The sequence below is a fragment of the Parasteatoda tepidariorum genome, chromosome 8, assembly GCF_982258835.1.
Source record: "Parasteatoda tepidariorum strain Cologne lab strain chromosome 8, Ptep-v5.0, whole genome shotgun sequence".
In the NCBI taxonomy this organism is placed as follows: Eukaryota; Metazoa; Arthropoda; class Arachnida; order Araneae; family Theridiidae; genus Parasteatoda; species Parasteatoda tepidariorum.
This window is the reverse complement of record NC_141762.1, coordinates 46,059,349-46,086,054: the sequence shown is the minus strand read 5'-3', so window position 1 is coordinate 46,086,054 and position 26,706 is coordinate 46,059,349. Positions and strand designations below refer to the sequence as shown.

Sequence of the window (26,706 nt, the reverse complement as noted above, 5' to 3'; positions counted from 1 at the left end):
TGATTTAGAAACATTGTAAATTTTATAATATTCTGGTATTTTTGACCATACTTCTTTCTCAATGTACAATTTTTGCTTAAATATTAATTTCTTACAATTAGTTTACTTTACATTTCTTAATGTGCAGTCAAATTAAATTGTCTTTATCATAATGAATTCCTTTAATTTCTTTTAAAAAAAGAAGAAAAATGAAAATTGATTTCTTTCAAATTATGTTAAGCTAGATTAAAGTAAAGTGTTAGAGTGTTTAAATATGTATTTGCGTTGTATGAAAATATATTTTAATCCTTAAGCCTTAAAATACTTTTTCATGAATACGCAATTTTTTTTTCTAAATTTATTTCAAGGCATTGTTCTTGGCGTAATGCTTTAAATTTATGAAACGGATGAAGACATTTAAAGATACGTACATAATTAATTTCAAATAGCTCATAATTAATTTCAGCTAGTATCATTGTTATGAAAACAATGTCCCTAAATTTTAAAGAAGCAAAAATTTGGCAAATGAAAATTAAAATTATTCACAAATGGTATCTTAAATTAAGTATATTATTTTAAGGCATCTGCGGAATATCAGTGATAACATCAATTTCATTATCTAAGCGTATTAGTTTCGCACGTCTTCCACTAATAACTTAAAAGTAATATATATAAAACTTAATATACCTACCACTAAGGATATTTTACGTCAGGACTGTGGTCGGAGCGAGCTGGGTGAGGAATTCGAATCGATCCGTCATCACTGAGATTCGAACCCGGTATACCTTATTGGGAGGCGAGTGCTCTATCCTATGAGTCACCACGGCCCTGTCAATTATATAAAATAATTTTATACTATTTAAATTCGATCCACTTGCGTTCTGTTGAACCTAATTTTAATTCGTCTTAATATTCTCTTTGTGAGCCTCGTATGTTTGGTTATATATATATATATATATATATATATATATATATATATATATATATATATATATATATATATATATATATATATATATATATATATATATATATATATATATATATATAGTAGGTTAGACTAATGATCCTATTTATTTATATGTAGAAGGATATTACGTTTGAAATATGCCTTGTTTTAGTAAACCTATTAATCTATATAGTATCACTATGTTAAGAATAATTATGTAAGGAATTGAAATTTGCTTATTCATATGTGGTGCTAAGAATAGTCTAGTTTTATACCTTTCTTCGAAATTTACATACCATCAAAAGTTAAAAATATTCAGAAATTTCGAGCAAAATATTCAGAAAATCCGGTGGAGAAAAAAAAATTGGGAAAAAGAATAAAGTACTTTTTGACCTTCTCTCTCTTATCATTGATCAAATATAGGTTGGAAAATCCATGTCCAACCACCCCCACAGGGCTTACCTTTCGCCAATCCGCTTCCTCACCTAGCTGGTGTAGAAATAACGAAACGGAGTTTATTGCGGAAGAATTCTAAGCTTACAAATGGTGGCTGTCAGATGCACGTGCCTTGCTTCGGAATAAACTCTCTTTTCGTGTATAGAAAAGGTCTTGCTGTCTCCATTTATATCTACACATAATTATATGTTACTTTCAGTGTTATGTTTCAGTTAGTATGCAAAAAAAAAAACTGAGTGATATTCGTAGCGAAGTGAGATTGGTTAATAAGAAATGATTTTAATTTTATAACATCAGTTGAGTATTTTGCATAAGGTTCGATGAAATTGTCTTAAAGAACTACCAGTTATTATTCATAATAACTGGCAGTTCAATTCTACGATTTATTGTTTTTTATTATTTTAGACGATTGCGAATATAAAACAGCTATTTAAAATACTATTTAAAACATATCACCCAAAAAAAGTAACATGTTACTTTGAGTATCATGTTTTAGATAAATAAAAAAAAATTAAAAATAAAACTGGCTGACATTCATAATAGTCTGAGGTTGGTAAAAAAGAATTATTTTCAAATTTATAACATCCGTTGATTATTTCGTATAAGGTAATAAAATGGTCTTTAGAAGAACTACCAGTTATTATTCATAATATAACTGGCAGTATGATTTGACGTTTATTTAGGAATTATATAAATGAAACGAGTGTAAGGCAAATCATTTTATACTTCCAAATTTTTGTATAGTAACCATATATTAGCTATTATGTATAAAATCGTAATTGATATCAAGTCATAGAGATAATTACTTGGTGTTCTTAAACTGTTGAAGTATTTGAAAAATAAACTTTAATTTGAAAATTAAAGTAATAAACTCATGAAATCTATTCAAAATAGTGATGATGATATTGACATTGAAACAAAGCGACATTAAAAAGTTTTATTAGCTGTCATACACATGACTGATAGTCCATACATTGATGGAATTTTAGAGTTAGAAAGCATTTACTGGCTTAAACTTGCCTTGTATTCCTTACTCTGGTGATTCTTAAGGTTATGGGTCATTGTCTGGCATAAACTTGCCTAATATTGCCTATTCTTAAAAATAACAAATATATTTACATATTTGTTACTTAATAGTTCATCGCCACACGCTTTATTTAAACTAAATGTTGTTAACTCAGGTGATATTTTTCAAAAAAAAAATAAAGCTCAAAATAATAATAAGGTGATTTTTCTTCTGTATATTACATCAGCCAAACAAAATAGCGTATTAAATTAAAACCTTTAAGTGACTTAAACAAGGAAGGTTTAGAATCTAACGGATCTGTTTCAAAACTCCTGCGTTTGCTTAAATTGATCCTGGAATCAAATTAATTGTATTGACGGCCAAACAATTTAAACAATAATTTTTAAATGTTACGTTAAGAAACTAGGAAGTAATATTTATAAAAAAATTGCGTCTAAAATTAAAAGTACTCATTGTGTTCGAAAATTAAATATCGCAATAAGCTATAATTAAAAAAATAAACTTAAGTTAATACCCATTATATTATATTTATCTGAAGATACTGATTTAAATAGTCGGCTTTCCTAAAAGAATTGAAGAATTTAATTCACTAAAATATTTAATATAATTACACCTCCTTTAATTTCTGTTATTTAACAATAATTACACAACTTGTTTTAAATCTATTTAAAGTTGGCTTTTATCTCATTAAATAGATTCTTTCTGATTTATTTTATAGACTGAATTCCAAATTTAATATGCATTAAATATTTTAATTGCATGCTATACAAATTATTTTATTAAACTCTTTTAATTTCTCTTGATCCTAAAATTAAAGCAAGAATTAAAGAGGAGGGATTATTTCGTAGAATATTTATTAGTTGAAAATGAAGTTTTTCTTTTCTACATAAATAACTTTCTTAATGATAGTCTTCTAAAATTTTATCAAATTCTTCTAAAATTTTTTAATTTATCGCCATACGCTTTATTTAAGCTAAATGTTATCTCTCTCTTGATATATATATATATATATATATATATATATATATATATATATATATATATATATATATATATATATATATATATATATATATATATATATATAAGCTAAAATATTGAGAAAATATGGAAAATAATAAAAAATAATGTCAAGAGAAGAAAATTATTAAAAATAATTTTTCAAGAGTATTTAAAAAAAAGTTTAATTTTTGATATCTTAAAGAAAAAAGAATCCGGAAAACAAAGCAATTTAAAAGATATAATCTCTTCATCAGCCCACACGATTATATCCGCAAAAAAAATCGCTTTATAATATTGTATTAATATAGCCAAAGCAAAATATATCAATACAATAGCGTGAGGAGCACTCAAAAAAATTGAAACGAAATTAGAACACATTAAGTAAAAAATACATACGAAAAAAAATAAAATAAAATGTAAGAGATCTTATATATATATATATATATATATATATATATATATATATATATATATATATATAAAACAAAATTGAATATTAAGAAATCTTTGAAAAGAACTTTCAAAATTTTATGTTACTAGGAGTTTACATTTTCAATAGGCTGATTATAAACCATATTTGATTCAACGTTCCATTAAAAATTTAAAAATAGTTATAGTGCGAAGACTTACAAGAACTTGATTTAAGACGTTGTCTTAAATACGAAAAGTAAATCTGACTAAAAGTTACTATGGATGCAGCTTAATAAGGAGGCAAAGAATTTGCTACATGTTTAAAAAAAAGCTTTTTATTTGCTTCTTAAAAATAGTATGATCATCAAAAAATTTTGCAGAAATGGTTTTGAAAAACTGCTAGTTTTGAAAAACTTAGAACTAGAGAAAAACTTAGAATTTTCGTTCCGAAATTACGGTAAAATAACCGGTAGCAGTTTGTCTATCCGATTAACCGTAAAGATTAATGTGAAGATTATTTTTTACCTTTACGGTTTTGAATCCATTTGCAACTAGTATGGTTATAAGATCATGAATGCTAAAGAATGTGGTTTTTTAACCATTTATACCTACCATGGTTTCAAAACCGTAAAAAAAAGACATTTAACTGGACATAGGAATTAGGCTTCTCGTTAGATAATGGGCATTGGAGAGTGCAGGATATTAGAATTCTTCGTGTGTGTTAAAGGGAGTGGAGGTGTCGACGCTGGTATTTGAACCCCCGTTCTGTCAGTCATGAGATTGACAGATTAGCTCGCTCGGCTATAATATGTACGTAGTTGCAAAAAACTAAGTCGCTTCATTAGGTGGGCTCAGTTGGTGCAGTAAAATTCTTACTATTTAACAGTTTGGTAAAAATAGTTTGTAAACGATTTTCTTACTGTTAATGGTTTCAATACCGTCTTATTTATGGTTATTTGACTGTTTTGTTTAAATATGGTAAAATAACAATTAAATAGATTGTTATTTGGCCATTTCTTTCCTAAAAATTTCTAATAATGTTGTTATGAGATAGAAACGATTAATATTCATTTTGTGTTATTAACTTCCTCGAAAAATTTAAAACTAATTCTGCGATTAAGAACTGCGTAAAATTACTGACAAATAGCTTTTTTTGTTTTAAGTATTTTGGATTATAGTTAATCATTAGGACAATAATCCATGAAAAGTAAGTTTAAGTGTAATAATAATACAAAATAAAACTCAATATATTACTTATAGAAATATATGTTAGAATTATCTATGTTAATTACCTAAGTTAGAATTATTTTGAAGGTAAAGATATAATATATATGTAATAATATGTAATGATTTTCCTTTTTTGAAAATTTTACTGTGTTGGCCTCCTCCTTAAAACAACTTCGCAACTATTAAGCTTCCAGTATATCTTTTGCTAGCATATAATGATCTATATTTAAATTAAGCTTTTAAGTTGAAGGTGCTTTTTGCTTACACTTTTTCTTTTCGACTTACTTAAAGTTACATAAGGAAAGTAATATTTAATTTTAGGTCTTAAACAGTATCAGAAATGTACTCTAAAAATGTGATATAAATAATGATTTTTATATCCATAGAAAATTATATTTTTTATTGTTCTTCATGCAATTTTCTGACGCAGGGGTTTTGGTGCGATAGTTTTTTTGCCATGATTAAAACGGTCCAATACTCAGATATGGCAAAACTTGCCAATCTTATTAAAAGTCTAGAAATATAAGACAACAATATCTAAATTATGTTAAAGTATTTATTAGCATATTATTGCTTTTGAAAACTCGTAGTTATTTTAAAAAATCTATTTAGAAAAAACATTAACTATAATCTAACCAACGTCTTTATTTAAACTAATTCATTGCACTGCTTTTTTGTTGCTGTAAAACATTTTCATTCCAAAAAAGTGATTAATCGTTAATTGAATCACGGGTTTTGTTTTCTGAATAAAATAATCACACTAAGATACAGAATTACTAATTTTCTAATTGCGTAATTATCTCTTGAAGTTGCCAAAAACCAGATTCTCGTGTTACCATAATGATGATTGATTATGGTTTAGTTTTAATGTTAAAAGATATAATATGCTATTTTGTTTACAATTAAATTTATCCTATTTTGAAAATTCTTATTTTGAGTTTAATATATAGTTTAGAAATTTGTAAAAGTTGAAGACATTAAAGAAAATAATTATTCATTTCGACAATAACTCATTAAACGTACATGTCTATTTATGCATATAAGAGGTATTTATGTGTAGTTAAAAGTATTGACCATTAATTCAAAGCTAAATTATGTAGATTTTAATTGAAATCAAATGTCAACTCTAGATTGTTATCTCCATTATTTCTGTTTTTTTAAATTATTGGTTAAAATTCATTGAATATCACGTATTTGTTAAAATATAAAATCGAATGAAAAAATTGGAATAGTTGAAGTCATTCAACCCTAATAAATGTTTCGACAGTGTTGGAGCGAAACAAGTTAGAGAAATTTTTAATTTATTGTTTTGTATGTAGTAACTTTTCTCAATGTTTAGCATTTCGTTCCAATTTTAGCAATACAATTCTTTATTAGTTTATAATTTTCAAAACTTTATGGATTCGACTCAGAGAACTAAAATACTACATAATGAGGATAATGAAAAAAATCAAAAGTCAAAATTTAGAGAAAGGAAGTACATTATCAATTTTTGCATAGAAAGTACTTACAAATACACTCGATTTCAGGTTTGTAAAAGAATAATAGAATAAATTAACTATTATTTAACGTGTCTTACAATCACCACCCTGAATATAAGTTTTTAGAATACTTCTCAATATAATCAAAGTAATAACATTCAAGTTAACGCAATCATGCATGAATTTTTCCTTTTAGTTATAAAGAATATTTAGATTTGCTACAAAGTCATTTAGTATCACAGGATTGTGGTATAGTAATTTACTGTTGAACATGTTTGTCCAATATAGTCAAAAAGTGATGTCCTCTCGTCCTAGTGAGGACATATGCTTTTTGGCATAGTTTATTAAAATAATTGTAAGCATGAAAAAACTGAATACTCAAATTTCAATTATAAGATAAAAAAATATATCAAATAATGCAATCTTTCCAATAATGTGATATACCTCCCAAAATAAATGAACAAAATATCAGATTTTTACTTCTTTTTCGAATCTTCCATTAACTGTCTAAGAGATTATATTCTTTTAACTATCTTAAATGGCCTGCCACCTGGTGTGGTTTTGAAGAACTATGCGGAGTCTCTAAATGAGTACTATGTGTAAATTGCAGTATAAATGCGTATCTGAATAATATTATAAAGCAACATTATAGGCGTCCTAATATGAGGTCTGTATACATGACAGGGTTAACGCCGAAAAATCAATTTTTAAGAGAAGTGAAAACGAAAGTCTAGCGAATAACTACTACAGAAAGCAGGATAAAAGCAAATTAAACATGTTTTATTGTCCGAAAAAAAAGAAGAGTTAAAATATAGTTGGTAGAACATGCCTTATGTAACATCAGGTAATTAACAAACTTTTAATGGTTTTAATCTCACCATCTTCCACAGTAGTTCGTCAGTCTTGGAAAACGTTTCTCTTTAACTAGCTTTAATAGTATTTTGAAATTTAAAAATTGGTAAATTTTTTCTATATCATTTTACTAGGTACTTAAAAATGCATATTAAGCGTGGTTGTTAAGAAATACCTTATGTTATCTCAAATTTATTTCATTAGTGAACACAATTTTATCTCCATTTAAAAGTTCTTTAAACTCCCAATTAAACTTTTTGTTAAAAGTAATCTATAGTTGTAAAAGAGAAATATATTATAAATTTACATACAATAGGAATATTAAGAATATTTTCGTATAAAAATTACTCCAGAAGTTCTAGTAACATTAAAGTCTGGCATTCAATTTGTAACAAAGGAATTAAGTTTATTTTACGACTGCCATCTTATAGTTTAGGTTTAAACAGACAATAATGCTTAATCCTCCATTTAAAATAAACTTTTCCTATAGAACTCTCAAACATTGCATTGCATCTGCTTTACAAACCTACATCAGAAATTCATCTATCATCTGAAAGGAAGTTCCCTTGAATGGCGGAAAATGCTTTCGCACAGAAAAAGGAAAATTTTAGATCTAACCCTTATTCGATCTGAATAACAAAATCTACTTTTCTCGTTTCGCGTATTTCAATTCTGATAGTTTCGCTGATTCAGGATTCTATATATCGCTCGAATGCGTTTTCATAAGGGTTGAGCGTAAACAGCTACGGGTTTCGTGTTAACATAAGCTACATGTTCACAATAATGTTTGAACCTGAAATAATCAAACGGTGCTGTCGCTGGTAAATTTCTCTTTGTTTAATATTCGAAGTATTTTGATGGGTAAAAGAGAATAAGGGGAAATACTTCAAAGAATAGATATGAGATACACGAAATGGTGATATCTGATTGGGAGAAGAATTATAGGGGAAATAAATGCGCTGCTATATAATTGTTTTTCTGTGCAACCTTTTGTGTTAGTTACCCTTTTGTGTAAACAGTGATTGAGTTTCGAAACATCTTGATTGAGTTCTGGTGATTCAGTAGTATTCAATCATTAGTAAATAACTTTATTTTAATAAGTGCTGTGATGCAAAAGTTAAAATGAAATCCTTGATTCACTTAACAGAAATGAAATATCTTAAATGGAACCTATTAACAAATCACAAGTTAATTTCAAAAACAGCTCTCTCAAGAATGTATCTGAGACTTTTTAGAATGGAAAATGAAATTTTTTTTAGTATTTAAATATTTTCATGACTATTAAAATGAGAACATGATATATAAGCCTCAAGAGGTTAAGAAAAATATGTACGTAATCAATTTGTGTGAATAAAAATTGTTGAACTTTAATTTGTCATATAATTTGGAAATAAATTTGTTTATATCGAAACACAATTTTAAACAAACTCATGTTATTGTCTTAGTTACACATTTATGTGTTCATGAAGTTTACACACACACACAAACAAACAAACAAATATATATATATATATATATATATATATATATATATATATATATATATATATATATATATATATATATATATATATATATATATATATATATATATATATATATATAGAATATATATATATATGTATATATATATATATATATATATATATATATATATATATATATATATATATATATATATATATATATATATATATATATATATATATAGAATATATATATATATGTATATATATATATATATATATATATATATATATATATATATATATATATATATATATATATATATATATATATATATATATATATATATATATATATATATATATATATATATATATTCTAACTTGATAAAAACATAATGGGAATAACCAATACATTGAAATAAAACACTGATGAAATAGTTAAACAGTTTTCAATCTTATTATTAATGCAGGCCATTTTTTCAATTATGATATCACTTATGGCTAAAAGACTTATTTAAATAAACATAACTGTTTTCCAAGCACTTGGAATTTTGATTCCGAAAATATAGGAAGTATCTGAAAAATATGGTCGAAAAAATTTAGGCGAAGGAGTCGACTATCCCTTTAGTGAGCTTTATCCCTTTACTGTACTCATAAACTAATGATAATAACACAATGGTAATAACACAATAATAAAGCAAAGATAAAATTGATTAAATATAATTATAAACACTGTATTTAAATATATGTATATTCACGTAAGAAATACATTTTGTAAATATTTATCGTTTTTATTACTTTACTAATGGTCGAAAAAATTTTCAATGGTATGATATACAATTTTTTATAGTAATTTTAAATGACAAAATCTTTGCTTTGAAAGTTTCCGAACGGAAAGTTTAAGACAAAGTAAAATTTAAAAATAACTTTTTAGGCTATTATGTATGGAAAAAGTTAAATTAATACTCACAGGTCCAAATTTTACTGGGATTATAGTATTGGGATATATTTTCTGGGTTGTAGCTATACCCCATGTTTTGAGGGACAGGAATTTAAATATATCGGAAAAAAAACGCATATTTATTAAAACAAAATAAGCCTTTGTGTCTGACTTTGCTACTTAAAATATTAACTGTACAAATAAATTAGCATACAAGGTAAGGACTACGCAATACTTACTAGGAGTCCTAGTGCGTGAAAATCCGATATTAAAAGTAAATAAAGTGGTCCTTTTCTGTGTTCCATGCAATTTAAATGATTCATGTATCTTTAAATAAATCAATTTTGATTTATAAGGAAATAAATTTATCAAGAATCTTATCATAGTTTTTTAAGCATAGTTTTCTGATGATTTATCGCAAAAAACTAAGGGGATTTGGTGAGCATACAATAAGTGAGACCAACATTATTTTTTCATGAGGTATATAACTTCTTCAATAGTTTTGCAAATTCTCTTTGTTTAGAACTATTTTCTCTCAAAAATTGATAGATAAAAGAAAAAAATAAAAAGAAAATATGGGATGGAGAAATGAAAATATTTGATTATTAAGAAATACTATTAAAAATGCTTGCATAGTTATTAGAGGATCACTTATATTACTTGACATTGTTGCTTCGGAATTTAACACTCTTAATCTATGTTTAAATTTATTGATCAAAAACTTTTAATTTTATTGTGTCTTATTTATCGAAAGAAATCAAAACATTTAATTTGAATTCCGTAGTTAGAGTAAATAAAGCAAGAAATGAATATCCTAGAAAAGATTCTAACCTATATTTTGTCGAAAAAAACAGAGTTTGGGATTTAACCGTGTTTTGAACAGCTAGAAGAGCAAGATGGTTAGAACAGCATTGCTTATAGTAATTAGAAATATTTGAAGCAATTAAGCACTGCTTCTGACATGTTTAAAAAATATCAGTAAAATATTCTATTAGTAATTCCAAATAAGTATATGTAGTAAATAAAAAACAATTTCGACATTTCTTGAACTCTTTAACGCAGTAAAAATGTTATATAAGTATTACATAATTATGAACAACTGCAATTCGACAAAAATATCACTTTAAGTACCTACTTTGTAATACAAGTTTTATGTCTTAACATATGTGACAACAGGAAATATACAATATTTGTTACAAAAAGACTAAATTTATAAAAATATACATTAAATTTAATAAGTTTGGTGAAATTATTAAATTTAGATGAATTATGACTGAGAGTGGAAAATAATTTAAGTGAAGCTAAATAAAATGTTTTAATTGTTTAATAGGATGCACTGTGGATAAAACCTTTATTTCTCCTAAAACCGAGATTTTCTTACGAATAATATCGGATATTATCAGTTAAAAAAACATTACTTTTAATAAGAGCGGCCATATTTCATGCTGTAATGTTAAAGTTAACTTGATATGGAATTTTCCTAAATTCAACTATAATTGAATACTATGTGTGTAAAATCCACTAAAAGAAAGTTGTAGGCAGGGAAAAAAAGTTAATTCTGAATTCTAATGCTGTAAATTTTAAATTTCAATTTAGTTTATATTGTTTTATTCAATTTAGAATTGAAAACACGGGAAATTTATTTTGATATTGTGTCTTATATATCTTCTTAAAACACATTAAATACTTTTTCTTAATATATATATATATATATATATATATATGGTAACCACATTTACTACCAAACGGAAGTGAGGATACCATAATTTTTTCAATATATTAAGCATATCATGTAATTAAGCAAACCATATTTTATTGTTAGTTGTACCAAAAGTCATTACCGAAAAGTTTTGTCATAAACTATTGTGGTTTTCTTTTTCTCATATATCTAAAAGCACTGTAAATTGTACCATTCTGCAGTTCCATTGCATTCTGGTAGTTTAAATCTTAAATTTTGCTTCTCATTGTGAATTTATATATCTTCTATTTTGCTTTAGGTTTCTCTCAGTGAACACGAACTTATTTATTTTTGCATGGACTGGTATAATTTGTTGTTCTTACTTTTCAGTATTTTGATGGATTTTAAGCAATTTCTATTAACAGTACAATTTCTCAGTTAACATTATTTCAAGTATTTTTAAAACAATAACTTAACCGCCGGTGGATTTTAAATTCTGAATGCCACCGATGGATTATTTAAATGGAATTCAAATAATTTCCTTTAACTGCGCAACTCTTCAGTTAGCATTATTTCAAAGATTTTTGAAACAATAGCTTACAAGAGTTCTTGTTTCAATTATAAGAGAAAGGTAAATGTTACATATTTTGTGTTATATCAAAATGGAATAAATGTTTTTGCAGGTCGGCAGGAAACTACTATCTTTGTATAAAAAAGACAAAGATATTTTTGTATTCATTTTTTGGTAATTAGGTGGATTTTAAATCATTTAACAGTACAATTCTTCGTCTAACGTTATTTGAGTGATTTTTAAAACAATAACTTTCAAGCATTCTTGTTTCAATTGTAAGAGAAGTCTAAATGTTAAATATTCTATGTTGTATCAAAATAGAACCAACTTTTTCGCAGACGGGCAGGAAACCGCTATTTTTGTATTAAAATGACACAAAAGATATTTTTGTTTTTCACTCCTATTCCCAAACTGTGCCTGACATGTTTTGAAATTCCAAATACCCGAGTGAGCAATTTTTTCGATTCAGAATAAATGCACGTGCCAGTCTCAACGGAAGATATCTTTGCTTCAAATTCAACACTTGTGCCTCAAAGAAAGAGATACACAATGAAAATCCCATTGCATCTGCCAGTGCGCTACATTTTGACAGAACTTGATTCCCTTTGGAATAAATAAAACTATATGACAGAAAAAAAAATTCCGAAAAAATAAAAAGAATTGACATTAAAGTATTAAAATGTCGATAAAATTGACATATTTTATCAAGGTACAAGCATTTTATTTTAAAAGTAAAGATAATACTGACATGTTCCCTTACATTTTGTTATATTATATTGTGACGTAAGAAAATATTTTAATGATACTTGAGTTCTAAAATATAACTATAATGTTCTGAAAATATCAAATTTTGAAGGGAAAAATATTAATGAAATTGGTATACTTTAGCATGGTACGTACTTTTTATTTCAAACATAAAGATAATACTAGCCCTCCCCTTATATTCGGTAATATTATAGTATGAAACGTAAACAAAGTATTTTTATCATCCATAATTCTGTAATATAACCGAAAACGTTCTGAAAAAATTTAGTAGTTGAAAAATATCAGTAAAATTGACATATTCTATCAGGGTACATGCATTTTATTTCAAACCTAAAGATATTACAGATATTAATGAAATTGACATACTTCAGCATGGTACGTACTTTTTATTTCAAACATAAAGATAATACTAGCCCTCCCCTTATATTCGGTAATATTATAGTATGAAACGTAAACAAAGTATTTTTATCATCCATAATTCTGTAATATAACCGAAAACGTTCTGAAAAAATTTAGTAGTTGAAAAATATCAGTAAAATTGACATATTCTATCAGGGTACATGCATTTTATTTCAAACCTAAAGATATTACAGATATTAATGAAATTGACATACTTCAGCATGGTACGTACTTTTTATTTCAAACATAAAGATAATACTAGCCCTCCCCTTATATTCGGTAATATTATAGTATGAAACGTAAACAAAGTATTTTTATCATCCATAATTCTGTAATATAACCGAAAACGTTCTGAAAAAATTTAGTAGTTGAAAAATATCAGTAAAATTGACATATTCTATCAGGGTACATGCATTTTATTTCAAACCTAAAGATATTACAGATATTAATGAAATTGACATACTTCAGCATGGTACGTACTTTTTATTTCAAACATAAAGATAATACTAGCCCTCCCCTTATATTCGGTAATATTATAGTATGAAACGTAAACAAAGTATTTTTATCATCCATAATTCTGTAATATAGCCGAAAACGTTCTGAAAAAATTTAGTAGTTGAAAAATATCAGTAAAATTGACATATTCTATCAGGGCACATGCATTTTATTTCAAACCTAAAGATATTACAGACGCAATAACATATTTTGTCAGGTTATATACATTATAATTTAAAGACAAAGATAATATAGCTACTTTTTCTTATTTTTTACACCATACAAATACTGAAACGTAAAAAAAAATAATTTAATGCACCATTATGCTTTAATATGACCAAAACATTTTGAGAAAAGGGGAAAAACGGACATTAACTTATTAATATGTCAACCAAATTGGCAATTTTTTTCTTGGTACATGGAATTTACTTAAAACGTAAAAATAATACAGACACAATCCCTTATTATTTGCATTATAACATTATGAAGCATATGAAAAGCACTGTTATAATGCAATAAACACACATATTAATAAAATAATAACATGTAAGTTGATACATTATGTTATTGATACATTAATATAATCTTTATCTAGACGGTATAGTATCACAAATATCAATTATAGTTGTATAAATGTAATTATATATGTTGAAAACTTATTTGAAAACAAATTAAACTTTCTTGGTTTCACTTGGCCGATAAATCTATACCTCATTTTGCAATCCAAAACTTTTCTGTACAAACATGAATAGTAAATGAATAGTAAAATCGACAGAAGATTAGCATCGATGTGAAAATAATTATGCACATATTTTGAAACATAATAAAAATAATAAAATTAGAATACAAAAAATAAATCTTTTAAAAAATAGGCACGACGAAAAAAGTGTTTGAAGTCAAATATTGCAATCAAAAGAAATTTTTTTTTTAAAACTGTAGTAATAAAATATGTATTTAAAAACTTTCTAATGAAAATAAGACATTGGGAAAAAAATTTCTTGTAAAAGGACCTTGATAAAATTCAAATTTACGTGAATTAATCAAAGTAGCTAATTGATATTTTAAATCAGTTGTGTTAAAGAAACTATCCTTGTAATTCTTGATGTTTCTTCAAATTTAGTTCGAAATATTTTTTTTTTATACAAAACATGTATCACTAATTACAAAGAGGTTAACTTCCTTTGCTTTAGATAAGAAAATATTAACTAAATATCATTTTATTCTTTTATCAAAAACTAGTTTCATAGTTTTTAGAAAAAAATTTGTTTCAAAGATTTTAGAGAAAATTTAGTTTTATAGTTTTAGGATTTATTTTTCCTTTTAAACATAACTGTGTTTTTATATAATTACTTAATGTAACAAACATATAACGCTTGAAACTTTTTATAAATCATGTTTTATTTTGTCTCCTATTTATTGCAATATATGAAAGTATATTTATTTGATTGTAACTAGATTTTTGCAGGTAAAAAAATGCTTAGATATTTATTAAATAATATTTTACCGTAAGTAATATTTTTACTGATATTTTATGTAGTTTAATAGCATTAATTGTTTTCAAGTCTTTTCTTTATGATATAAAATTGAAAAAAAAGCTGTTTTTTATAACAGCAAATAAAATTCGTAATTAAAAAGTGCTCCTATTTACAATTGTAAAACATTAAGCTCTCATTTAACAAAATAATGAAAGCAATTAATTTCTCCATTATTTAAAATTATTCCCCGAATCAAACAGCGAATCTCTTCTGCCTAAATTAGTAAGCAATCATCAATATTATTTCCTGATCATTTAAGAATGCATGGCAATACAAATTAATTATCCCTCGCTGATTAATTAGTTTGTTGCATTTCTTCGCTTGAAACTACCAATTAATTAGAATGTAAATGTATCAGATTTCCAAGAAGAAATTCAATAATATTTATTATAGTAAATCAATCTACAATTCCACGAAAATTCACCGATGTAACTGAATATTTTGAAAAACATGATTGTTTTCAAATCATCAATGTCATTTCCTCAATGTCAACATGCGCGACGAGGTAAAATTTTTTTTGAATAATTGCCTTTGTTAAAAGTATAACAAAACTCTTGAACTATGCTACAATGTGCAGAAGTTAGAATTAATTAGATGCGGTACAAAGTTCATAGCACAGAAATAAAAGTTCTAGTTAATTAAATTTTTGAAAGGATGCTTGCAGAATATCGATTAATTTGTCTAAAAAGAATTATTGACGATATCTCAAAAAAAAGTAAATTATGAACAATTTAAAAGCGACAATCGCGTAAACATTAATTATTTAACTAAATTTGCTTTGTTTTATAGTACTCAAGCACAAAACTAAATTTTAAAATTCAACTGAATTTATTAAAATGTTTTTTTTTTTCCGATTGCAAATCAAGAAACAGTCAGTTTAGTGATACATGCTATATACGTTACAATTTGTGTTGCGATAGCACTCTAATATGTTACAATTTGTGGCCTTGCAATTTTGATTGCAACGCAGAAAACATGGTAACATTTGGATCAAGAACTTTCTTGGGAAAACTAACCCTTTATTAGCCATTTATTTACATTTTAAGGAAGCCTCCCATGGTTTGCCCTTTATGGAATTACGTCAAATATTTGCACTCAACGCAATCAATGAATGGACAATCAAGGCAATCAAGTAATCATATAAAAATCCGGCTATTAATTTTAAATGTTTTATTTCATGGGGAGATCTATCAAAATAATTTGTTTCATTTTTCAATATATGTAAGTTATATATTTTCTTTTTATAATTCTGAGTTAAAATTTGAGTTTATTATCAACAATCAGTGTCATGTTTGTAGCTTATTCTTGTGCGTTAGGTGTTAATTCTTTAGATAAAATAGAATTTGCTCCATGCAAAATTATAATTACTGTTAAAAGTTGTTTTGCGCTCTTTTTATTCATTGAAGGAGGAAAATTAATCGTTGAATACACTTGTAAAATATCTATAATATCATGTTATATTTTTTTTTCTCAAAACTCTTACTTTTTAAGTGAATTTCCCATTTATTTAAATAAATCTATCTATAATATTGAAAAGAGCTGTTCATGATCCTGACTGTCTGTGTGTCTCTATTTTATAACTCCAAGACAGATTGGGCATGAACCTTGAAATTTAGTCAACAGATAAAAAGGGTAATGATAGCTTTCAAAAACTTTTAAAGATACTCATAAGATGGTTTAAGAGGGGGAACATTTGAAAAAATCGAATTTTCGATTTTGTTCAGCAGAATCCATTGATATAAATTGAACGGTAGGTGATTCTTTAAATTTAAATATTTTAGTTAACACCAGTGATGTGTGTTAGCTTGTAGCTCTGTTTAATAGAAAAAATGGAAATGAATTTATTACATGCTCTTTAGTTATTAATTATTTTTTATTTGTTATATCAGATAAATTTAATTATTTACGTAAACGAGGTTGTATGTCTTTAATCACGAGTTTATTATTGGATATAGTTTCGCTTTTAGAACGTGTTTCGATTAAACTAAGTAGTTAATATATGAAATGGGAAGAAAAATTGAACTGAAAAGCAAAATTGAGAGAGACATGGTACAAAATTGTTTAAAAGAAATGCAAAAAATGCCATGTTATTACTGACGTCAATGATGCGTTATTACTTGTGGTATATTTATTATAATAAACAAACACTTAAGTTATGTACTAAAAGGGAAAAAAATCCATTGGGTATATAAATAAGTTTCCCGCCATTCGTCAAAAGATTGCACTACAAGAAGGCTATATATAAATTGAATGGTATTAAACGTTTTATTGTAAGTTTGTTCAACTGGTAACAACATAACCTTACATTATTAGTGATTCCGTATTACTATTTAAATGTTATCGTGCAAAAATGTCAAGGTTTGTGACATTTAAACGTCGTTTGCGAGAACTTTTGATTTGCTTTTTTAATTTAAGATATCTTCAGCTGAGAAGTATCGATTGTTTGGAGAAGCATATGCTGAGGCTTCTTTAAGTGACAGAAGTTGTCGTGAGTGGTTTCAGAAGCTTGAAAACGGTGAGTTTGATGTGGAAGACAAAGAATACAGTGGAAGACCGAAATTGTACGACGGAAAGGAATTGGAAGAAGAATCATCCCAAAAGCAAAAAGAACTTGGTCTTACATTACAAGTGACCCAGCAAGCAATTTCATATCGTTTGAAATCGTTGAGAATGATCCAAAAATATGTAAGTTGCGTTCCATACGAACTGAAGCCAAGAGACATCAGGGGTCTGTTTAGAAGAAATTTGGGTCCGTTAACGGGTCCTTCACAAAATATCTTTTCATAAAAACGGACCCTTCACAAAATATTTTAACTTAAAAACGGACCCTTCACAAAATATTTTAACTTAAGAACGGACCCTTCACAAAATGATTTTTCTTTTAATCGGACCCTTCACAAATTTGTTTATCTTCATTATTATTTTGTTAATCGAATAAACCCTTTCCAGGGCAGAAAACAAGAAAGATGGATGTAAACGAATTAAGTTTTGTCTTCGGCAGACGATTCTTCCATTATTCGTCCGAAATTAATATTCTGCGTTCAGCAGTATAGGCTAAATACCAAATATTTGTATGTTGCATCTCTAATTTAGAAGGAGCAATTGCTGTTTATTTTTTAAAATTTAATTTTTTTGATTACAATTTTACAGTGTTGAGCATAATCTTGTATGTCTATACAATTTAAAAACTCCTTGAAAAAAAATTCTTTTTGCAATAACGGACCCTATTTGCACAAATTAATAAAAGCGGACCCTGGTTGAAAGAATGTGAGCAATTTTTTCACAATTTCACGAAAAACGGACCTTTCACAAAATGTCTGGACAGACCCCTGGACATAATGTAGCGTTTTTTCGCAATAAACTGCTAATTTTTGATAGAAAATGGCTGGAACTTTTTAGTACGGACAATATATTGGCGTTGAGGTACTTATCCGATTAGAGGAATTATAAAATATCGTCATACTCTTATTAAGATCAATTATATTTAACAAATTAAGGTAATAGGTACCAATGGAACTAAAAATAAACAATGTTACAAAAATAAAATATTCATGGAACTGTGGAAAATTGCTCTACCCCAATGATGTTCAATTTTGGTAATAGGTACTACTGTCAATACTATATTTTGTGTAGTATTATTACACTTTATATTAGAGTACATGCCGAAGAGCCCTTACATTATGACTACCCTGCTAATAACATATAAGACCACCTTTAGCCCTCAAAACAGCTGGCACCCGCCGTGGCATTGATTCCACTAGGTGCTGATAGGCAGTCTGAGGTATCTGGTACCAAGCGCTCACCAACTGGTCCTGCAATTCCCTAACATTGCGAGGGGGTAGCGTGGCTGCACGAATTTGGCTTTCCAAGTAGGACCACAAATGCTCTATTGGATTAAGATCAGGTGAATTTGGGGGCCAAGACATGACTTGAAAGTCACTGGAATGTTCCTCGAACCAATCCATGACGATTCGACCCTTATGACATGGTGCATTATCCTGTTGGTAAACACCATCCCCAGCAGGAAAAACTGTTGCCATGAATGGGTGAACCTGATTGCAACTATGTTCAAGTAGCTTACAGACCTCAGGGATTGTTCTATGAGGATTATGGGTCCTAATGTGCCCCATGAAAACATTGTTCCTGGGTGAGAAACCATGAAAACCTGGGCGACCCCATTGTTATAGATGGAGGGTGGTCATAATATAATGACTCTTCGGTGTATATGCTGTTATAGATATAGAAGTATTATCTTAGTGTATTTACTCTTAATTACAAATGCCCAATAACGTGCACTTACTCCTCGTAGTTTAAAAACTCAAATGGATTTATTCAGACAGTCAAGATCAATTGGTTGGGATCGATCCGCCCCAACTAGAGGGTCAGCTGGAACTGGTGAGCCCTCTTGACTACCAAAAAATTAATGTCAGGATCTCTCTTGAACAGGACATTGTCAAAAGTGAAACGTCTACTGCTGCTCTCCACCTTCTTGCGCTGGAGACAATGGGAATCCGTTGCCCGGAGCGACCGCTCTGGCTGAGAGTTTTAACAAATGGCTCCTTCGATCCGGATCAACCAAATGCTGGAGCTGGTATCTTTTGTAATCTCTTCTCCTTTGGTGCCCCTGTGGGTGCCAATAGATCTGCTTTTGACGGAAGTTGTTGCAATCCGTATTTTTCTCGAACAGCTTTTTTGTTTTATAGAGTCTTTTTTAAATGTGGTTATCCTTTCAGACTCGAAGGCGGCGTTTTGCTCGATTGAATCTATGCATTGCCCTTCCAATTGCTACGTTCTAAAATTTCAGAATGCGATACGTAAACTCCACCATTTTGGCAAAACTGTAGCTTTACAATGGATTCCCGGACACTGTGATATTGCAGGAAATGAGAGGGCTGATGTTTTGGCAAAGAGAGGCACAAGAATTCCCCTGGCTCTTAGTAGCCCAGGCCCTTTCTCAACTTTGAAAAGGAACATTAGAACAAAAATCAATGGGGATTTCCATCATCTATTGTCAGAAAGGGTAAAAACCAAAGTGTGGAGAGATCTTCGTCAGAACACCATTCCAGACTGGCCGCGCCGCGAAGCGGTGGCTCAGTTTCGACTATATATCGGACATGGCTGCCTAGTCGCCCACCTGCTTCGTTAGGGCTGGCACCTGATCCCTATTGTTCTCTGTGCATGAGCCAAGCTGTTTTGGATGGCAGGCACATCCTGTGCTGCAGGGCCCTCTGTGGGTCGTCGTCTACCGAGCTATATTGGGAAGCAAGAGCGCTCCTGAGGAAATGAATTTTTACTTTCTTGTTTTGTTCCGGTGTTTTGCTTTTTAACATGTCAATTCACCTCTGCCATTTGAAAGAAATATTTTTTATTTTTTAAATGGAATATCTAAGTGACCCCAATAGGTCTCTCGTGTAACAACTATCCACTTAGTCGTTCGAGAGTTGAAAAACTGCTTATTTTTGGATTTTTCGTATAATTATTGTTAAATTTTATACATGATAACCCTAGTGCGAAACTCTAATACTAAAAATTAGTTTTTATTATGAAATTGCAAAAACTATTTACTTAAAAATAAAAATGTAACACGTTTCTTTAAAAAAATATTAATTCAATTTCATATCGTTTTTAAATGTCATGTACTTAAATATACAGGTTTATTCAACATCAGTATGCACCTAAGAGTTTCTAGAAATGTCATTCTTTAAGAAAAACACACATTGAAAAGGCTTTTTTCATTTTTGCTTAGAAAAATTAAAATGTACTCATTTAAATAATAAATGTATACTTCGAAATTAGGAAAAATTTTGCTTTACAAATTTAACTTCAATTACGTTAATTCAAATTAAATATGATTTAAAAATGTTTCATACATATACTTAATAAATTAAACATGGCATCTTTTTAGAATAAAAAGCGTTACGACTTAATTAAAGTTAAAAATGTTAACGGAGCGAAATTAAACACAATTTCTCTTCGAATTAGGATAAAAAATATTTCTCTAAGAAATTGAAGAGATTTAGATTCCTTAAATTTAAAGTGAACAAGATCTTTTTTTCTACTCAGTCGAAACAAATATAAAATGGAAACTTTTATAATATATAAGCGTTTATAATTCAGGGAATTTTTAATGAGGTAATTAATTTGTATGCGTTTCAAATTTTTTTGTTTGATATGAAAAATTTTGTTTTTGAAATTAAATTAGACTGTAGATTTATTCGTTAATATTTAATTAGAAATTTCGACAATTTTAATAATTTTTTAAACAACAATTAAGTTATAAAAACGGAAATGCAGCTTGATTTAAATTAAATAAAGATTTCAATAAACATTAGTATTTTAATTAAAAAAACATTATTTTGCACAATATTATTTTAGCATGACATTTGATGCCTTAACTAAACGTATAAATCATAATTCGAAGTGATTTGTGGAAAACTTTGAATAAATTTTCAAATTTTCTTAGAAAGTCTTATAGAAAAAAGATGTTAGTCTACTTGAGTTACAGATATTCAAGTGAATAAATATTCAAATTTTCTTAGAAAGTTTTATAAAAAAGAAGATGTCAGTCTACTTGAAATACAGATATTCAAGTGAGACAATCACGAAGACTAATGCCATGAGTCAATGATGTTCACCATATTCATCTGCAATTTATTACGTGCAATTTTGAAATGATTTCAAAATTTGTCACACTCGTTAGACAATTTTGTTCATTTTGACCTCCGATTTTCTGCTTAGTATATTTTTACATTTCTACTTACTTTCTTTTTAAACTATAAAAAAGAGCTGTATTTCATGTAACATTTATTATAGAAATATTATTCCATTAATAGTAATGCCAGTCTATAGATGAGAAACTTTCATTACTTTTATTTACCCTCAAAACATTATAAAATGAGTAAAATATATCGTTGGAAAATTATAAATTAAAGATTTAGACCTTCTCTCATTTCACGTCCGAGAAACAAAGTTGTTAATTTCAAAATGCCTCATTTCTTTAATTTGCAGCATTTTTTCAGTTATTCGTTATTGACTTTATGGTAAATCTTGAGGATCATATCAATTAATTATCTAAACATTCAATCAACCTACTCAGTGTACAAAAAGTTTCCAAAACGAAATTAAAGTACTCTTTTATTTAGTTCTGAAGCGTAGATATATATGCCTTTTTAAGAAATTTATCAGAAATAAATAATATTTTTAAAGTTTTAGACTCATTTAACTTAATCAATGCAGTGATGTTCATTTGACTGAAATCAGAATTGCATATATTTCACGTTTTTTTAAGTTTTTGACGGGCTTTACATTTTAATTACGTCCATCACTTTAGTTTTGTTAAGCATCAACATCATTATTCGAGCTCCGGCATATGGCGTTCTTACACTAATTATTTTATTTCTGAGGAATCACTGAGATAGAGTTTTATAATACTTTATATTGTAATATTATATATTATGTGATATTATATTTTGTATTATGTAATATTATATTATATATTATATAATATTATAATGTTATATACTATTATTATACATTAGGAAAGATTTTTCACGATTACATTTGAACTAGCTGTTAACAGGTCTAAGAAAAATTGCCATTAGAAGGAAAATTGAATGTTGTCGATTAAAACATGGTTTATATTCCACTAAAATTTTAATAAAACATCCAACAGACGCTGTAGGTAATATGTAAAATCTATATCATGTTCTTGAAAAATATACAATTTTCCCTTACATAATGATGAACACTTTGTGTTGAGTAAGGCAAAAAATATTTAATAAGAATAGCAAACATGCTATCAATGCGTTTCTTAGAAGTAGCTTCCTTATTTGATTATAAAGCATATTGAAAAACAGAATTTCCTTAGAAACAAACAATAAAAGTGCTTTATTTCCGGAAAAATGTTATAAAGAATCTCAAAAACGAGTGAACAATAAACCAAATCTACTCATGCTTTCGTCCCAAGAAACCTTATAAATGTATACCGAGTATCTTTGAGACCCGCTGCGTGAAGCTTCAAAAAAACTAGAGCAATAAAAGAGTTACAAAATCAATAAAAGAAAGAAACTGAACTAACAAGGGAGATAGAATGAAAGAAATTCTAAAGAATGCATAAACAAATAAAACGAAACAAAAAAAAAGATCTGTCAATAAACGTACAAAATCAGCTATTCTAAAATAGTAAATGGCGACCACAATGCATGTTACAGAAGATTTCAAAAACGCGCAATTCGTTTTCAATCGTTTGTTTCATGCGTATCTTTTTTTTTATTTGTGGCTTCAAGGCTTGCATATTATAAAAATAAATAAATAAAAGAAGAAAAAAAACGTGTAAGTATCTTGTGGGACACCCACTGTTTTTCAGAACCATTGTGGTGAATTTTCAAGTAACATTAGCATCCCCATTTGGTTGAACGACTTACAATGATTTTCCTGCACTGATCATTATTTTTTATTCCTGAAAGAAATGTCATTGATTTCAATTCACTTTTTTTAAGATGTTACAGGACTTTTAATTTATCTTTTTTTCTTTATTTGAAAGAATTTTGACATTTAAACAGAAGCTTTCACTGAAATTTGAAATAATGGCATATTTTTCAATTTTTTTATTAAAAAAAAATATTAACATCCGAATTGTGCATTGACATTCTTATTTCAAAACCAATGAAATGGGAATACTTACTTTAATTAAATTCTTTAATGAATTATTTTTTCTTGTCGAAAATATTTTTTTTTAAAATAATTATAGAAAGTATGTTTCCTACATTAAAGTGATATAATAATTTTGTGCTGTGATTTAATTCTTTCATAGTATAATCGATAATTTATTTTTGTAAAGCATGTTTTAAGTAAATTTCTAAGTCCCGAAAGAAATATCCTTGATTTCATTTCAACTTATATTTAATGTTTTACAGGGTTTTCAATCTCCTTATTTGTATGGATGTAACGATGAAATGGAAGCCTCAACTAAAATATATAATAATAAATATAATAATGCATTTAAAATCTTATAAATTTATCTTGAACACACAAACTAAAAATTAATAATTACATTTCCAAGACAGTAAAATTTCAATTTAGTTTTAAAACAATTTTTCATAATTTGTTTTTGTAAATAATTTTAGTTCTATAGAATTATGGTATTTACTATTTACAATTGCGTTTCAATTATTTTAAGACATAATTAGCTTTTAAATGGGATTTATTTCTTTTGAAATATGATACATTTTTATAGATATGATTGAGGTGAATTTTAACGTAATATCAACAATTTTCTTCAATTGAAAATGATACAATATTTTCCTTCTCGGATTAATACTATTTAACCGCGACAAAAATGACTTGGATTTCAACGCAATACTTTTGAGGATATTAAACTCTTGTTAAATTATATATTTTTTATTTGCAAGTATGCGACTTTTAAATAGTATCTTCCACTAAGATTTTATGTAGATTTACTAAGATTTTATTGCAATTCTAAGAAAAATTTCGCCTCATATTATTTTTAGAGTGACGCATAAACGAATAAGAATTATCATTACATTCCTATATAATGAACAGGGACTTGTGAAAATTTTCGTATAAATGAAAAAACGAGGTGGGAGGTCACTATATATATATATATATATATATATATATATATATATATATATATATATATATATATATATATATATATATATATATATATATATATATATATATATATATATATATATATATATATATATATATATATATATATATATATATATATATCAACAAATATCAACAAACTTCACAAAGGGCTGTTTCCATTTAAAACTGTTCCTAATTTTTTTCATTTTGTACCTATTCTAAAATTCTAAAAGTATAATTTATTATTAAAAAATTATTAATTTTTAATTTATAAACAATTTACTTTCAATTTTCTTTTGTAATGTTCATTATAAGTTAAGTTCATGCACATAACACATTTAAAATATTGATATAAAAGTCTGCATTTGACTGAAAAAACTGGTACATATTAAAAACAAAATTGATATTATTTTAAACAATTTACTACAGCATTTTGGGTCAAAAACCAGAAATAAGTGTTAAAACACAAGCAGATATTATAGCACTTCATGAAGAAGGCTATTCAAGTAGACAAATTGCTTTTAAAACTAATGTCTCCCAAAAGACTGTTGTTAGAACTTTACAAAGGAAGAAAGAAACTGGCCAAATTAGAAGTCGCCAACGATCAAGGAGAATAACGTCCAAACGTGAGGATATGTTTATCTTCATTTAAAGTAAGCGGCAGCAGACTTAAACAGTACCAGAAATACTCGAGGAATTGAATGCTACTAATCATAAAACTTTGTAAGTAACTACTATACAACGTCAACTTCGTGACTATGGTTTCAAAGATTGTGTATCTTCTCTAGAAATAGAAAACCTCTTTAAAGAAAGCAAAACATACTTACATGACCGAAATGAGCCAGAAAACATGTTAACTGGTCCTTAGAACAGTAGTCCAACGTTTCATTTACTGACTTGGCAAAATTTGAAATGTTTGGAAGCATACGAAGGCAGTATGTGCATCGTTTAGTTGGTGAACGCATGACAAATCAATGTTTTCCACCAACTGTGAGGCATGGTGGAGGCTCAGTCATGGTTTGGGGATGTTTTGCCGGTGACAAAGTTAGAGATCTTATTAGAATGGAGGGAATTATGGATAAAAATACCATCGCAGAATATTGCAGCGTTATTCTTTTCCATGAGGACAGAAAATCATTGGCCAAGGATTTATTTTTCAGCAAGATAACGATCCGAAACATTAATCGAAATTATATAGAGACTGCATTTCATCAAAAGAAAAGAAAAAAAAGTACTGAAATAAAGGGATTGGCCCTCTCAATCCCAACATATTAATCCTATTGAGCTATTGTGGGATCAACTCGATAAAAATGTTAGAAAAATGTGATGTACAAATCATAACAAACTTTGAAGATCTTTACTTAACTGTTGGAACCAGATCTCAACTAGAACATTGCAAAAACTAGTAGAAAGAATGACAAAACCATGCGATGCTGCTATTAAGACTAAAGGAGGATATTTTGAAGAATACAAGATCGGACGAAATTCATTGGTTATAAGTAAAATTATAGTTCTTACTGCTTAAGTGTACCTATAATTATCAAAATAAAGTTAATTTGTTGCGATTTTCAGTTTAAAAACATTGTTATTTGTTAATTTAAAAAATTAAATTATATGCATTTATTTTATAATATATATATATATATATATATATATATATATATATATATATATATATATATATATATATATATATATATATATATATATATATATATATATATATATATATCCTTAAGTATACGAAATGCGTTATATTGACACAAATTCGTTTGTTTCAAAATTCTTTCCTTTGAAATAGAAAAAAAATCTAAAATACGAAGTTGGCACAGGGTGCTTCAGCTCAATAGTA

The 26,706-nt window shown here is 27.3% G+C and overlaps 1 protein-coding gene across 1 annotated transcript in view; it reads left to right on the top strand.

The window, feature by feature from the left end:
• The window catches only part of LOC107445842 (TWiK family of potassium channels protein 7), an 82,781-nt gene that overhangs the window by 27,279 nt on the left and 28,796 nt on the right, over positions 1–26,706 (top strand). The window lies entirely within an intron of this gene.